Here is a 13,782-nt window from a genome sequence, read left to right as displayed (position 1 = left end):
GGAGATAACAGTAGTATCTGCCTTCTGTATTACCGAGAAGGCTAAATACGATAATCCAAGTAAAGCTTTTAGCGTGCTGAGCCTACCAAGACTATTTTACTATTCTGGTAATTACAGCATCAGGCCAGCTTTCTCCAGTAGTATCCTTATGCGGTCAAGTTGTTGCCTCTTTCCTTTTGCAACTAAAGGGTGCTCCCGTGAAACTCTTCTTCATCCAGACTGAAAGTCAGTTTAAATTTAAGTGAAGATGAAAAGATGGACTCTGTTGGTGATCACGTTAAGCTGATGTTTCAGAATAGCAGATGCTGTAACTTGTGACCCCACAGGAGCACTTGCCTGTTCTTATTTCCCACCTGTTAAATCTGACCCTCACTGTGGAAGATACTGGAATGAAGCAGTAGCTTTGTAAGTAAACAAAGGAACCTCTGCTGAACAGACCCCATGATGTCAGACTTGACAGAAACTTAAGTAAGGAATAAACAAAAACCACCTGTAGATCAGTATTAACTATTTACTTTCTGTTATATATTGTAATATAGATCCTGCCTTTTCTCTCATTGCTAAATCGCTTCAGTCGTGTCCAACTCTTTGTGACCCCAGGGACTGCAGCCCGCCAGGCTCCTCTGTCCACAGGATTCTTCAGGCAAGAATACTGGAGTGGGTTGCCATGCCCTCCTCCAGGGGATCTTCCCAACTCGGGGTTCGAAAGCACCTCTCTTAAAGCTCCTGCTTTGGCAGGCATGTTCTCTACCATTAGCGCGCTTGGGAAGCCCTCAGGTGGTGCTAATGGTAGATACAATGAAATTCTCTCATTATTGTCTTTTTACTTTAAGCATTCTTCAAAAACACGATCTTTGGGAAAGCTCAGGGTGGTCTATTATATGACTTGCTGGAAATTATTTATCTGTTTCAAATTTATTGAATATTTTGGTGATCTGTAATTTTTTGCTCTCTTAGATAATGTTATGATGGTTGTCCCTATACATACAGTTTTCATGTATAGCTCTGATTTTTTTCTTAATTTAAGTTCATAATACAATAAAAATAGGTATTTGCAATAAAATATTATTTCAGAATTTAAACAAGATCTGAGGATATGTATAAAAGAATATGTCAAAATACTTCATGAGTCTTCCACATATACCAAAATTACTATACCACCCACAAAAATGTTGCAACTATTATGACAGCTGAGAAGAGATATTCATTATTTTTCACAGTCTTCATGACTGGCCATAACAGATGTCAGCTTCAGTGAACCATTACAGCTAGCCAGCTGACCAACAGCCCTCACCACATCTATAGCTAGCTTTGTTAATTTATTTTCTACATAATCAAAGTAGAGGGCTTTCCTGGTGGCTCAGATGGTAAAGAATCCACCTGCAATGCAAGAGACAAGGATTTGACCCCTGGGTGGGGAAGATCCCCTGGAGAAAGGAATGGCAACCCACTCCAGCATTCTTGCCTGGAGAAGTCCATGGACAGAGGAGCCTGGCAGGCTACGGTCCATGGTGTTGCAAAGAGTCGGACATGACTGAGAAACTAACACACTACTTGCTTTTATCCAATTTAGCAGTCAGGTTGTTCTTGCAAATTCTCAGAATGTTGATTATTTCTAGCATACAGCTCCCAAAGACAGCTAGACCACTGTGAATCAACACTGATATCATGCAATGGCAACTTCCTACGTGGCAGGAGCTCAAGACCTCAGGCAGAGCGTGTTACGACTTTTATATTAAACCTCCCCCAGGTTAATTCTCAGTGCCCCAAGGATTTACCAAAGCAGTAATAACTACTCAGAAGAGATTAGTCCCCAAGGTACTGGCTGATAGCTTATCACAGAAGGTGATTACTCAAAGGCTAACGCTGGTTTGAGGAAATTGCTAGTCTCTCATATTTCCTGTTCCTCAAATTGCCTTTTATTCCTTGAATCTGTTGCTCACTTTTAAATATATGTTTTATTTCCTTAAGATTTTCTTATTTCATTTTTTATTCTACAATTAGGGGTCTCAAATAGTTACCTTTTAGTCAAATTTCCAATATGTTCAGAGCCCTTTGCCACCATATATTTTAGAGTTATTTATGATAAATAATGCCATTATATTACATATTAATATTTATCATATTAACTATATACATCAGCATCTATTCTTTTAATTGCTACTGTCCTACATTTCAAGTTTATCATTCTTTACGTCATCTAGGAGAATATTTGGAAAACTCACATTGTCAGAGTTTTAGTAGATAGAAGCTCTGATCACCCAGCATCACTCTGGTGAGATGAGATCATGAAAGGAATGCTGATCTTGAATCTGCGTCGTATGCAAGCATTATGTACACTTTCATATTAGCAAAAAAACATATCGCCATGCTTAAATGTGAAACTCTTTTCTTAACCAAACCATACTCTGTCCCCTCTGTCATCTTCAAAGATTACAATAGATTCTCTATAAAATAGTGAAAAGCAACCAACAGTTCCAGCTGGTAAAGGGATACTTACATATGCTGTCTTTATTATTATTTATTGTCTTAGCAATTTATGTACAAACCTGAAGAGAGAATTTCCTTGGGTGTCAGAACAGTCAGGTAGGAAATGTTAACCAGTAAATAAACAAGAGTTACCAGAGGGAATGCAGGAAATATGTTCTTTAGAATTGTTTTTCTGGGTTTCTTGAGCTCCCCTGAAAGACGTAAAAGAACAAAATCACAATGGGTAAATCTTATGTCTTAAATTTATCTTTAAAATTGTTCCATGTATCAAGGGTTGGGCTGCATTCTTCCTATTCACCCTGGCCACTATCACACACACACACACACACACATTAATATGCACCAACACCCACAATAGTAACTGCTACACACACCCGCTCCCTTCAGAGCTTGCTGCTAAGTGAACAAAGCGGGGGGAATGAAGACATTTCCCCCATATATGGTAAAACTTCTGAATTAAAGGCCCAAGAATGAAAATGGAAGCTGAGCCCACACGACCCTGTGGATTCAGAGCCCACCTATGTCTTCAGGCTTCTCTGTTGGGTACTGGGTGCTGAGTTTGAGTCCTGGGAGTACAATGGTAAGCAAAAGCAAACAGGAAGCACAAACTCTCCTGTTTCCTGTTCCTCATTTTTTCCCAAATTTCCTTTTATTCCTTTAATCTGTTACTCATTTTAAGACATATGTTCATTACCTTAAGATTATGGGAAGAGGAGCTATGCTTAACTCAATAATCACATAAAGAAAAGTTAAAATAGTGACTGATGATAAGGGTCCATATAAAAGAGAAAGGGCTGTGAAAATATATTATATGATAATTTGATGGTCCCTTTTGCTATTTGAGTCACAGGCACACCAGCTTTCTTTCAGTTCCTCAAAAATGTGCTGCCTGTTGCCCTCAGCCCATTCTCTCATGGCCTTTTCTGGTTGCCTAATTGACATTAACCCTTCCTTCAGCAATTATAGTTTCTTCTGGGAAAATAGGAGCTAACATTCTCCTTGTTGTTCAGTCACTCAGTCATGTCTAACTCTGAGACTCCATGGACTGCAGTACCCCAGGTTTCCCTGTCCTTCACAATCTCTGGAGTTTGCTCAAACTCATGCCCATTGAGTCTCATTCTCTGTTGCCTAATTCTCTTCCTGCCCTCAATCTTTCCCAGCATCAGAGTCTCTTCTAATGAGTCAGCTCTTCACATCAGGTGGCCAAAGTATTGGAGTTTCAGCTTCAGCATCAGTCCTTCCAATGAATATTCAGGGTTGATTTCCTTTAGGATTGACTGGGTTGATCTCCTTGCAGTCCAAGGGACTCTCAAGAGTCTCCTCCAGCTCCACATTCAAAGGAATCAGTTATTCAGCCCTCAGGCTTCTTTATGGTTCAACTCTCACCACATCCATCCATGACAACTGGAAAAACTATAGCTTTGACTAGACAGACCGTTGTCAGCAAAGTGATGTCTCTACCTTTTAAAACCCTGTCTAGGTTTGTCATAGCTTTTCTTCCAAGGAGCAAGCATCTCTTAATTTCATGTCTGCAGTCACCATCTGCAGTGATTTTGGAGCCCAAGAAAATAAAGCCTGTCACTGTTTCAATTTTTTCTCTATTTGCCATGATGATATGATCTTAGTTTTCCAAAGGCTGAGTTTTTAAAAAGCCAGCTTTCACTCTCCTCTTTCTCCTTCACCAATAGGCTCTTTAGTTCCTCTTTGCTTTCTGCCATTAGGGTGGTACCATGCGCATATCTGAGGTTACTGATGCTTCTGGCAGTCTTGATTCCAGCTTGTGCTTCCTCTGGCCCAGGATTTTGCATGATGTACTCTGCATATAAGTTAAATAAGCAAGGTGACAATAAAGAGCTTTGATGTACTCCTTTTCCAATTTTGGACCAGTCCATTGTTCCATGTCCAGTTCTAACTGTTGCTTCTTAAACTGCATACAGGTGTCTCAGGAGACAGGTAGAGTGATCTGGTATTCCCATCTCTTTAAGAATTTTCCACAGTTTGTTGTGATCCACACAGTCAAAGACTTTAGCATAGTCAATGAAGCAAAAGTAGGTTTTTTTTTCCTGGAATTCTTTTGCTTTTTCTCTGATCCAATGGATGAGTCTTCTGCTTTTTCTAAATCCAGGTTGTACATCTGGAAGTTCTCAGTTCACCTACTGTTGAAACCTACCTCAGAGTGAACCTACTTTGAGCATTACCTTGCTAGCATGTGAAATGATGCAATTGTGTGGTAGTTTGAACATTCTTTGGCATTGCCCTTCTTTGGAATTGGAATGAAAACTGACCTTTTCCAGTCCTGTGGCCACTGCTGAGTTTTCCAAATTTGCTGGTATATTGAGTGCAGCACTTTAACAGCATCCTCTTTTAGGATTTGAAATAGCTCAACTGAAATTTCATCACCTCTGCTAGCTTTGTTCGTAGTGATGCTTCCTAAGCCCCACTTGACTTCACACCCCAGGATATCTGGCTCCAGGTGAGTGACCACACCATCACAGTTATCTGGGTCATTAAGATCTTTTTTGTACAGTTCTTCTGTGTGTTCTTGCCACCTCTTCTTGATCTCTTCTGCTTCTGTTAGCTCTTTACCATTTCTGTCCTTTATTGAGCCCATTTCATATACATGAGTTCCTTTTGTATCTCTAATTTTCTTGAAGAGATCTCTAGTCTTTCCCATTCTATTGTTTTCCTCTATTTCTTTGCATTGATCACTGAGGAAGGCTTTCTTATCTCTCCTTGCTATTCTTTGAAACTCTGCATTCACATGGGTATACCTTTCCTTTTCTCTGTTGCCTCTTGCTTCTCTTCTTTTCTCAGCTATTTGTAAGGCCTCCTCAGACAGCCGTTTTGCCTTCTTGAATTTCTTCTTCTTGGGGATGGTTTTGGTTACAGCTTCCTGTACAATGTCACGAACCTCCATTCATAGCTCGTCAGGCACTCTGCCTATCAAAACTCTTAGGCCAACAAAATTGTCCTGTTATACCATGTGTGGGGTCACACAGTGTCAGACATGACTAAAGTGACTTAGCAGCAGCAGCAGCAGCAGCATACATTCTCACAGCATCTGTGAAAACAGTAAAAGAGTCAGTCAGAAGTTCTCTTTCCCTGTGGGTCCTCACCTTTCCTTAATGCCAATATTCAGTGCAGAAGAGATCATGATTTAGCATTTATACACATAATGATTTCCTAGGATAGTCTTATTCTAAATATTGTCCCATTCATGACACCGTTTTCCCCAGTCTTACCATTTTCTGAGAACTCTCCCTGACACAGAGAATTAACATTATAGCTACGTGTATACTGTGTGATCCTGGGCCCTGGTAATGGGTAACAGCATCACACACAGACCTCTGACTCACTGGAAGTCTATCATTGCCAGTACACAGATTTCTTGCAAAGATTTGAACCATATGTCAACAAAGCTGAGAGAACCAGGAAAAAAGCACTCAGTGTTTGCATAATAGGCAACTGATAACTTTAATTTTTAAGTCCTAGAGCTTCCTTGATTTCTATTGTTCCTGAAGACAGGTTGCTCAGGTCTTCCTTGAAATACAGCATTGTTCTTTCAGCCCGTTTCCTTCTGCTTGTTTAAGCTAATGTGTGTGAGTTTGTGTTACTTAAAGCCAAATACCTCTGACTAATAAATATTTGTCCTTTGACAGATATCAAATGCCTTCCATCTACATCCACCCAGGGGTTGCATGTACTGTCCCTGGGCTGATTGAGAACTGAAGAGTAAAGACTTAAAAAGCTCTCATTCAGGTGCTGCCTCACCCACTCTCTCCTATGGGCTTCTGGATGATTTAGTGACTATCAAGCTTTCAATTTCCCTACCTGTATATTGGGGGTAATTGGAAAATACAGAGACAATAAAATTCCAATCAAATCCCTAGCACTTAATAAGTTATTAATGACTACGGTTATTAGTTAAAGCTTTTGAGCAAGCAAAAGGGCAACTTTTAAGATTACCTATTCTTTCCTTTGGGCCTTTTGCTCTTTCTCATTATGTATTAGATTGTTACATTGGAGATAAGGAATATAATACAATAAAATATATAATATAATAGCTATACAAGTGGTGAATATCCTTGGTTTTGGATGAATGTTCCCACAGTAGTCAAAGTCAGCTGCTTACAAATTACCATTTTACTGGTAAAAGTTAGTTAGAATTTAGTAATGCTTAAAAGTTATTAAGTAAATTAACAATCCCAGCATATACCCAAATTCCTCCAGTGTTTGTTTACTGCTTGCCAGTTTTGAAGAGTTCTGTCATAGTTGATAGGTTAGCAAATTTTGTTAATTTGTTTACAGCAGAGTCATCTAGCAATGAAACACCATTGGCAAAGAAACAGATGGAATTGGCACAAATAGAAGCCAAAGATTTCTGTTCTTAAAAGAGAAAGAGACAATGTGTGAGAGAGAGAGAGAGAGGAAAAGAAAGTTTTGCTCATTATCCTCTCAAATGGCAGTGGCCCATTTAATTATGAAACACTGATCCCTCATAGTTTTGTTTTCTCAATATCTCAATTTTAAATTCAATGCTGAGTGACTTTCCTCTCATGCTCAAAACTCACCAATGAACTCTTGGTTAGTAAAATCGCTTTTGATCACTTCTCACACTCTTCAACTTCTGAGGCATTTCACCATGTGGATTACTCTCTCCTTTGGAAACTTGGTGATTTTCTTTCTCTAGACTTCCTCTGGCTTCTTTATCAAATCCTCTTTCTCCATCCACCTCCTAAAAGTTGACATTCTCCGTCATCCGTCTCCAATCCTATGCCATCTTGCTCTACTTCACTCTCGGTGCATGACCTAACAACTCTATTGATTAGCAAGCTGGTGAAGTGGAAACAATTTGGCAGTTATTTAAGATTGTGTGCCATGTCTTACACACATCTGCACACTTCTGGTCTCCACAGCTTCACTCAGATTTCTCTACTGCTGGAATTTTTCGGGGGGTTCCATTAAAATTGCTACCTTTTCCTCTTGATGAGACAGCAGAAGGTGGTTTTATCTTCCACTGAATTTCCATTGTGATTGTACTGTTCCCTTACAGCCAGTTATTACATACTATCATATTATTACTTATTCATAAATCACAGAATTATGGTGACTTTAAGTGATACTGCCTATTTTTCAGGTGAAGGAGGGTGAAGCGCAGAGAGTTAAAGACACTTGCCACAGTTAGGAAGTGGCAGAAGTCAGGCCACAACCTAGGGAGAGCCTCTTCTACCGCTGCAAACCTCTTTGGTGGAAAGAATGCATCTTACTCATCTTAAGGCACTAACACAGCGCTTTGAAAATCGTCAGTGTTTCAAAAAACGCCTGCTGGCAAGAGAGTTAATAGATGATGGACACATCAGTGACTACAGGGGGCCCTAAAATTAAGGAAAACTTTTTTCGGTAGTAGAGAGTCTGCTTCATGTTTAAATGTCCAAGAAAAACACCGATAAAAAGGTTGAAGTTGAGGAGGTGAGAGGGAAAGCGCACAGGTGGAAGTCAAGGGGAGAGGCTGACTTTGAAAAGGTAGAGAAAACTTGTATCCTAACATGGAAGGGAAGAGTACTGAATCTGACCTTAGACCAATCAAGGAAATCTATGAATCTATTTTTTTAAAAAATACTTAAAAGCCTGAATGTGTCACACCCACCCATAACACAAGCATAGTCTGACATTGGATTATTCTTAGATTCACAGTTTCATGAAAGAGGACTATTTCCACACTCTCCGAATTCATCCATTAATAGAATTAAAAACTAGATTGGCACATGAGTCCCCTATCTGTTGTCCCAGAAAAGAAAGCTGAAAAAGAGAAGCTATTCAAGAAAATAAGTACTTTGGAATAACCAGAAAAAATTAAGAGTTGGTGATAAATGCAGAGCTGGCATCTTCTGCTCTGATTTGGAAAATAATAAAGAAGAAAAAATTACTTAATTTAAATAAGACACAAAATATAATAAAAGATGTGCATTTCACGTTGCATGCAACAAGTCATGGGTTGAGATTTGCTTTTCTCCAGGTATTGTTGGTTACCTGCTGGATACATAAAGCATCCCCCACCTGAATATGCAAAATATCCTTGAAAGATGGCTTCTGTCAACTGGGAAGCTTCTAGAAACTCAGCATTGAAAGAGTTCGGAAATAATTCTAGATTTTCCTTCCTCACTTTTACCAGCAACACTACTGCACTTAGGGAAACAAGGCCGAGCATGGCCATTTTCAGCAACATGCTGGCTATCTGAAGCCAAGTCACCTCTCTCACACCACAAGAACTCAGAATTCCCAGCGCCAGACATTTCCTCAGCAGCTTTGGAGCAGAGCAGCTGGGATAGAAATGCTGGATGCTGTACTAGGCAAGGAGCAGAGCCTGCCTGGCAGTGAGCCCTGGGCCCAGAAAGGTGGTCCAGAGATTCAGGAAAGAGATCATATTGCCAAAACACCTCTTGAGAGAACAGCAGCGAGCTCCATTGCATGGGAAGGTCACACCTACCTCTGCTGAGTGGAGAGGGGTCATAACGAACCACAGGGCCCAATCAACCTGGATGCTCAGGGAGAGCCCTGGATTGATGCATGAGGACTTCAACACCCCTTTGAGGGCCACAAAAACATCTGCTCCAGGCATATCAGCAATTAGAAACCTCGTGCCCAGCAACATCCAAATACTCTCTTGAGCTATATCTTCCTCTCTTTATCCATTGTAACTGAATTTTTAAATTCTGCATAAATGACAGCTGATGACTTTTCCTGCCTATATTGGTAGAAATGATGTTCAAGGGTTCTCTGAAATAAAAGAGTGCTGCCCTTCTTGTTCCATCTTTGTTAAATAGAGACTGTGTTCAATCATTAACAAAATACATGTGATGCATCCAGGTAAAATAATGTCAGATTACTTAAAAGGGTTTTAGTTTGACTTTTAAAAAAATTATCATCAAAATAATACATTCAGATGTAAAAAAATTTCGGTAAGATAGGTATTACAGCAAGAAGCAAAGATTTTCTACTCTACTTCACCCCTTCCCAAACATATTCCCCGCTTTTTCCTCTGGAAACCACAATTTAGGAGTGTTTACGGTTCTGGTTCTTTTTGGCGGTTGCTTCCACTCTTCTTCCGTGTTGGCTCAGATGGTATAGAATCCACCTGCAATGCAGGAGACCCAGGTTCAATGCCTTGGTTGGGAAGATCCCTTGGAGAAGGGCAAGGCAACCCACTCCAGTATTCTTGCCTGGAGAATCCCATGGACAGAGGAGCCTGGTGGGCTACAGTCCATGGGGTCACAAAGAGTCAGACATGGCTGAGTGACTAATTCTTTCTTTTTTTCCACAACTCTAAACAATACAGAAACTTTTACTCATAAATATTTCAACTTAAGACAGCGTCTGTTGACTTCCGCCCATGAACACTGAGGAGCTGGCTCACTTACTGTCCTCTCACTTCCTCCCTCTTCCTCCCATTCTTTCATCAAGCTTTCAAGAGACCAAGTATCTACCTTTCATTCATTTTACAGAAACAAATTAACAACGTGAGGAAGTGAAACACCCTGCAACGTAAGCCTGTCCCCTAACCAGCCACCATTCTGGTGGCCTGGGTCACGTGCAGAAAGATGAGGTCAGGAAAGACAGGAGGAGGCCTGATCCCCTGGACAGAAGGAACAAAGGTCTTTAACATCTGAGCAAGGTCTGAGCCTTAATAGCTCTTAAATATGTTCACTCCACAATGCAAAGTGTCATCCTGAGCACCTCTAAAATCTCTTAAGCTTGGAGGACACTCCCTGCCCTGGAAGAAAATTATTTCCAAATTATCCTTTTACAGTAAATGAAAATAAAATTGTTTAGGTTTTTGCTTTGGTTGCGGGTAAGTGGCTGTTTTCTGGCAGATTGCATCTGATTCACCAGAAAGTCCAGTAACAATACTGTACAGATCTCAATAAACACGAGCAGGTTCACAACCCAAATGAAAGCATGCCTCCCCTTCTGTCCTGGAGAGAAGGACCTAGAAGTGTGCGGAGGAGACCAGAACATTCACCTTAAAATAGAATTACAGTATGTGAAATAATCACACACAGAGAGACAAATATAACATGATTGTACTTAAATGAGGTATCTAAAAAGAAGAGAAGTGAAAAGCAAAGGAGAAAAGGAAAGATATACCATCTTGAATGCAGAGTTCCAAAGAATAGCAAGGAGAGATAAGAAAGCCTTCCTCAGCAGTCAATGCAAAGAAATAGAGGAAAACAACAGATTGGGAAAGACTAGAGCTTTCTTCCAGGATGTCTGGCTCTACATGAGTGATCACACCATCGTGATTATCCGGGTCGTGAAGATCTTTTTTGTACAATTCTTCTGTGTATTCTTGCCACCTCTTCTTAATATCTTCTGCTTCTGTTAGGTCCATACCATTTCTGTCCTTTATCAAGCCCATCTTTGCATGAAATGTTCCCTTGAAGAGGAACTTCTAACTTTCTTGAAGAGATCTCTAGTCTTTCCCATTCTGTTCTTTTCCTCTATTTATTTGCATTGATCGCTGAAGAAGGCTTTCTTATCTCTCCTTGCTATTCTTTGGAATTCTGCATTCAGATGCTTATATCTTTCCTTTTCTCCTTTGTTTTTCACTTCTCTTCTTTTCACAGCTATTTGTAAGGCCTCCCCAGACAGCCATTTTGCTTTTTTGCATTTCTTTTCCATGGGGATGGTCTTGATCCCTGTCTCCTATACAATGTCACGAACCTCATTCCATAGTTCATCAGGCACTCTATCTATCAGATCTAGGCCCTTCAATCTATTTCTCACTTCCACTGTATAATCATAAGGGGTTTGATTTAAGTCATACCTGAATGGTCTAGCGGTTTTCCCTACTTTCTTCAATTTGAGTCTGAATTTGGTAATAAGGAGTTCATGATCTGACCACAGTCAGCTCCTGGTCTTGTTTTTGTTGACTGTATAGAGCTTCTCCATCTTTGGCTGCAAAGAATATAATCAATCTTATTTTGGTGTTGACCATCTGGTGATGTCCATGTGTAGAGTCTTCTCTTGTGTTGTTGGAAGAGGGTGTTTGCTATGACCAGTGCATTTTCTTGGCAAACTCTATTAGTCTTTGCCAACTAAGGTCCATCTAGTCAAGGCTATGATTTTTCCAGTAGTCCTGTATGGATGTGAGAGTTGGACTGTGAAGAAGGCTGAGCGCCGAAGAATTGATGCTTTTCAACTGTGGTGTTGGAAAAGACTCTTGAGAGTCCCTTGGACTGCAAGGAGATCCAACCAGTCCATTCTGAAGGAGATCAGCCCTGGGATTTCTTTGGAAGGAACGATGCTAAAGCTGAAACTCCAGTACTTTGGCCACCTCATGTGAAGAGTTGACTCATTGGAAAAGACTTTGATGCTGGGAGGGATTGGGGGCAGGAGGAGAAGGGGACAACAGAGGATGAGATGGCTGGATGGCATCACTGACTCAATGGACGTGAATCTGAGTGAACTCCGGGAGGCCTGGCGTGCTGTGATTCATGGGGTCGCAAAGAGTTGGACACGACTGAGTGACTGAACTGAACTGAGAGCTCACTTCAGAGAAGGCAACAGCAACCCACTCCAGTACTCTTGCCTGGAAAATCTCATGGACAGAGGCGCCTGGTGGGCTGCAGTCCATGGGGTTGCAAAGAGTCAGACATGACTGAGCGACTTCACTTTCACTTTTCACTTTCATGCATTGGAGAAGGAAATGGCAACCCACTCCAGTGTTCTTGCCTGGAGAATCCCAGGGATGGTGGAGCCTGGTGGGCTGCTGTCTATGGGGTCTCACAGAGTTGGACATGACTGAAGTGACTTAGCAGCAGCAGAGCTCTCTTCAAGAAAATTAGAGATACCAAGGGAACATTTCATGCAAAGATGGGCTCAGTAAAGGATAGAAATTGTATGGACCTAACAGAAACAGAAGATATTAAGAAGAGGTGGCAAGAATATACAGAAGAACTGTACAAAAAAGATCTTTATGACCCAGATAATCATGAAGGCGTGATCACTCCCACTCACCTAGAGCCGGACATCTTGGAATGTGAAGTCAGGTGGGCCTTAGGAAGCATCACTACAAACAAAGCTAGTGGAGGTGATGGAATTCCATTTGATTTATTTCAAATTCTCAAAGATGATGCTATGAAAGTGCTGCACTCAATATGTTAGCAAATTTGGAAAACTCAGCAGTGGTCACAGGACTGGAAAAGGTCAGTTTTCTTTCCAATCCCAAAGAAAGGTAATGCCAAAGAATGCTCAAACTACTGCACAATTGCACTCATCTCACAAGTTAGTTAAGTAATGCTCAAAATTCTTCTAGCCAGGCTTCAGCAATATGTGAACCGTGAACTTCCAGATGTTCAAACTGGATTTAGAAAAGGCAGAGGAACCAGAGATCAAATTGCCAACATCTGCTGGATCATGAGAAAAGTAAGAGAGTTCCAGGAAAACATCTATTTCTGCTTTATTGACTGCGCCAAAGCCTTTGACTGTGTGGATCACAATAAACTGTGGAAAATTCTGAAAGAGATGGGAATACCAGACCACCTGACCTGCCTCTTGAGAAACCTGTATGCAGCAACAGTTAAAACAGACTGGTTCCAAATAGGAAAAGGAGTACGTCAAGGCTATATATTGTCACCCTGCTTATTTAACTTATATGCATGAGAAACGCTGGGCTGGAAGAAGCACAAGCTGGAATCAAGATTGCCAGGAGAAATATCAATCACCTCAGATATGCAGACGACACCACCCTTATGGCAGAAAGTGAAGAGGAACTAAAAAGCCTCTTGATGAACATGAAAGAGGAGAGTGAAAAAGTTGGCTTAAAGCTCAACATTCAGAAAACGAAGATCATGGCATCCGGTCCCATCACTTCATGGCAAATAGATGGGGAAACAGTGGAAACGGTGGCTGAATTTATTTTTCTGGGCTCCAAAATCACTGCTGATGGTGACTGCAGCCATGAAATTAAAAGACGCTTACTCCTTGGAAGGAAAGTTATGACCAACCTAGATAGGATATTAAAAAGCAGAGACATAACCTTGCCAACAAAGGTCAATCTAGTCAAGGCTGTGGTTTTTCCAGTAGTCATGTATGGATGTGAGAGTTGGACTGTGAAGAAGGCTGAGTGCCGAAGAATTGATGCTTTTGAACTGCGGTGTTGGAGAAGACTCTTGAGAATCCCTTGGACTGTAAGGAGATCCAACCAGTCCATCCTAGAGGAAATCAGTCCTGGGTGTTCATTGGAAGGACTGATGTTGAAGCTGAAACTCTAGTACTTTGTCCACCTGATCT

General features: G+C 40.8%; 1 pseudogene; it reads right to left on the bottom strand.

The window, feature by feature from the left end:
• The window catches only part of LOC128059215 (solute carrier family 7 member 13-like), a 58,116-nt pseudogene extending 48,933 nt beyond the window's left edge, over window positions 1-9,183 (bottom strand).
• Window positions 9,184-13,782: the final 4,599 nt, after the last annotated feature.

Source organism: Budorcas taxicolor, chromosome 14 (assembly GCF_023091745.1).
Source record: "Budorcas taxicolor isolate Tak-1 chromosome 14, Takin1.1, whole genome shotgun sequence".
Taxonomy (NCBI): domain Eukaryota; kingdom Metazoa; phylum Chordata; class Mammalia; order Artiodactyla; family Bovidae; genus Budorcas; species Budorcas taxicolor.
This window is presented reverse-complemented; position numbering and strand designations above follow the sequence as displayed.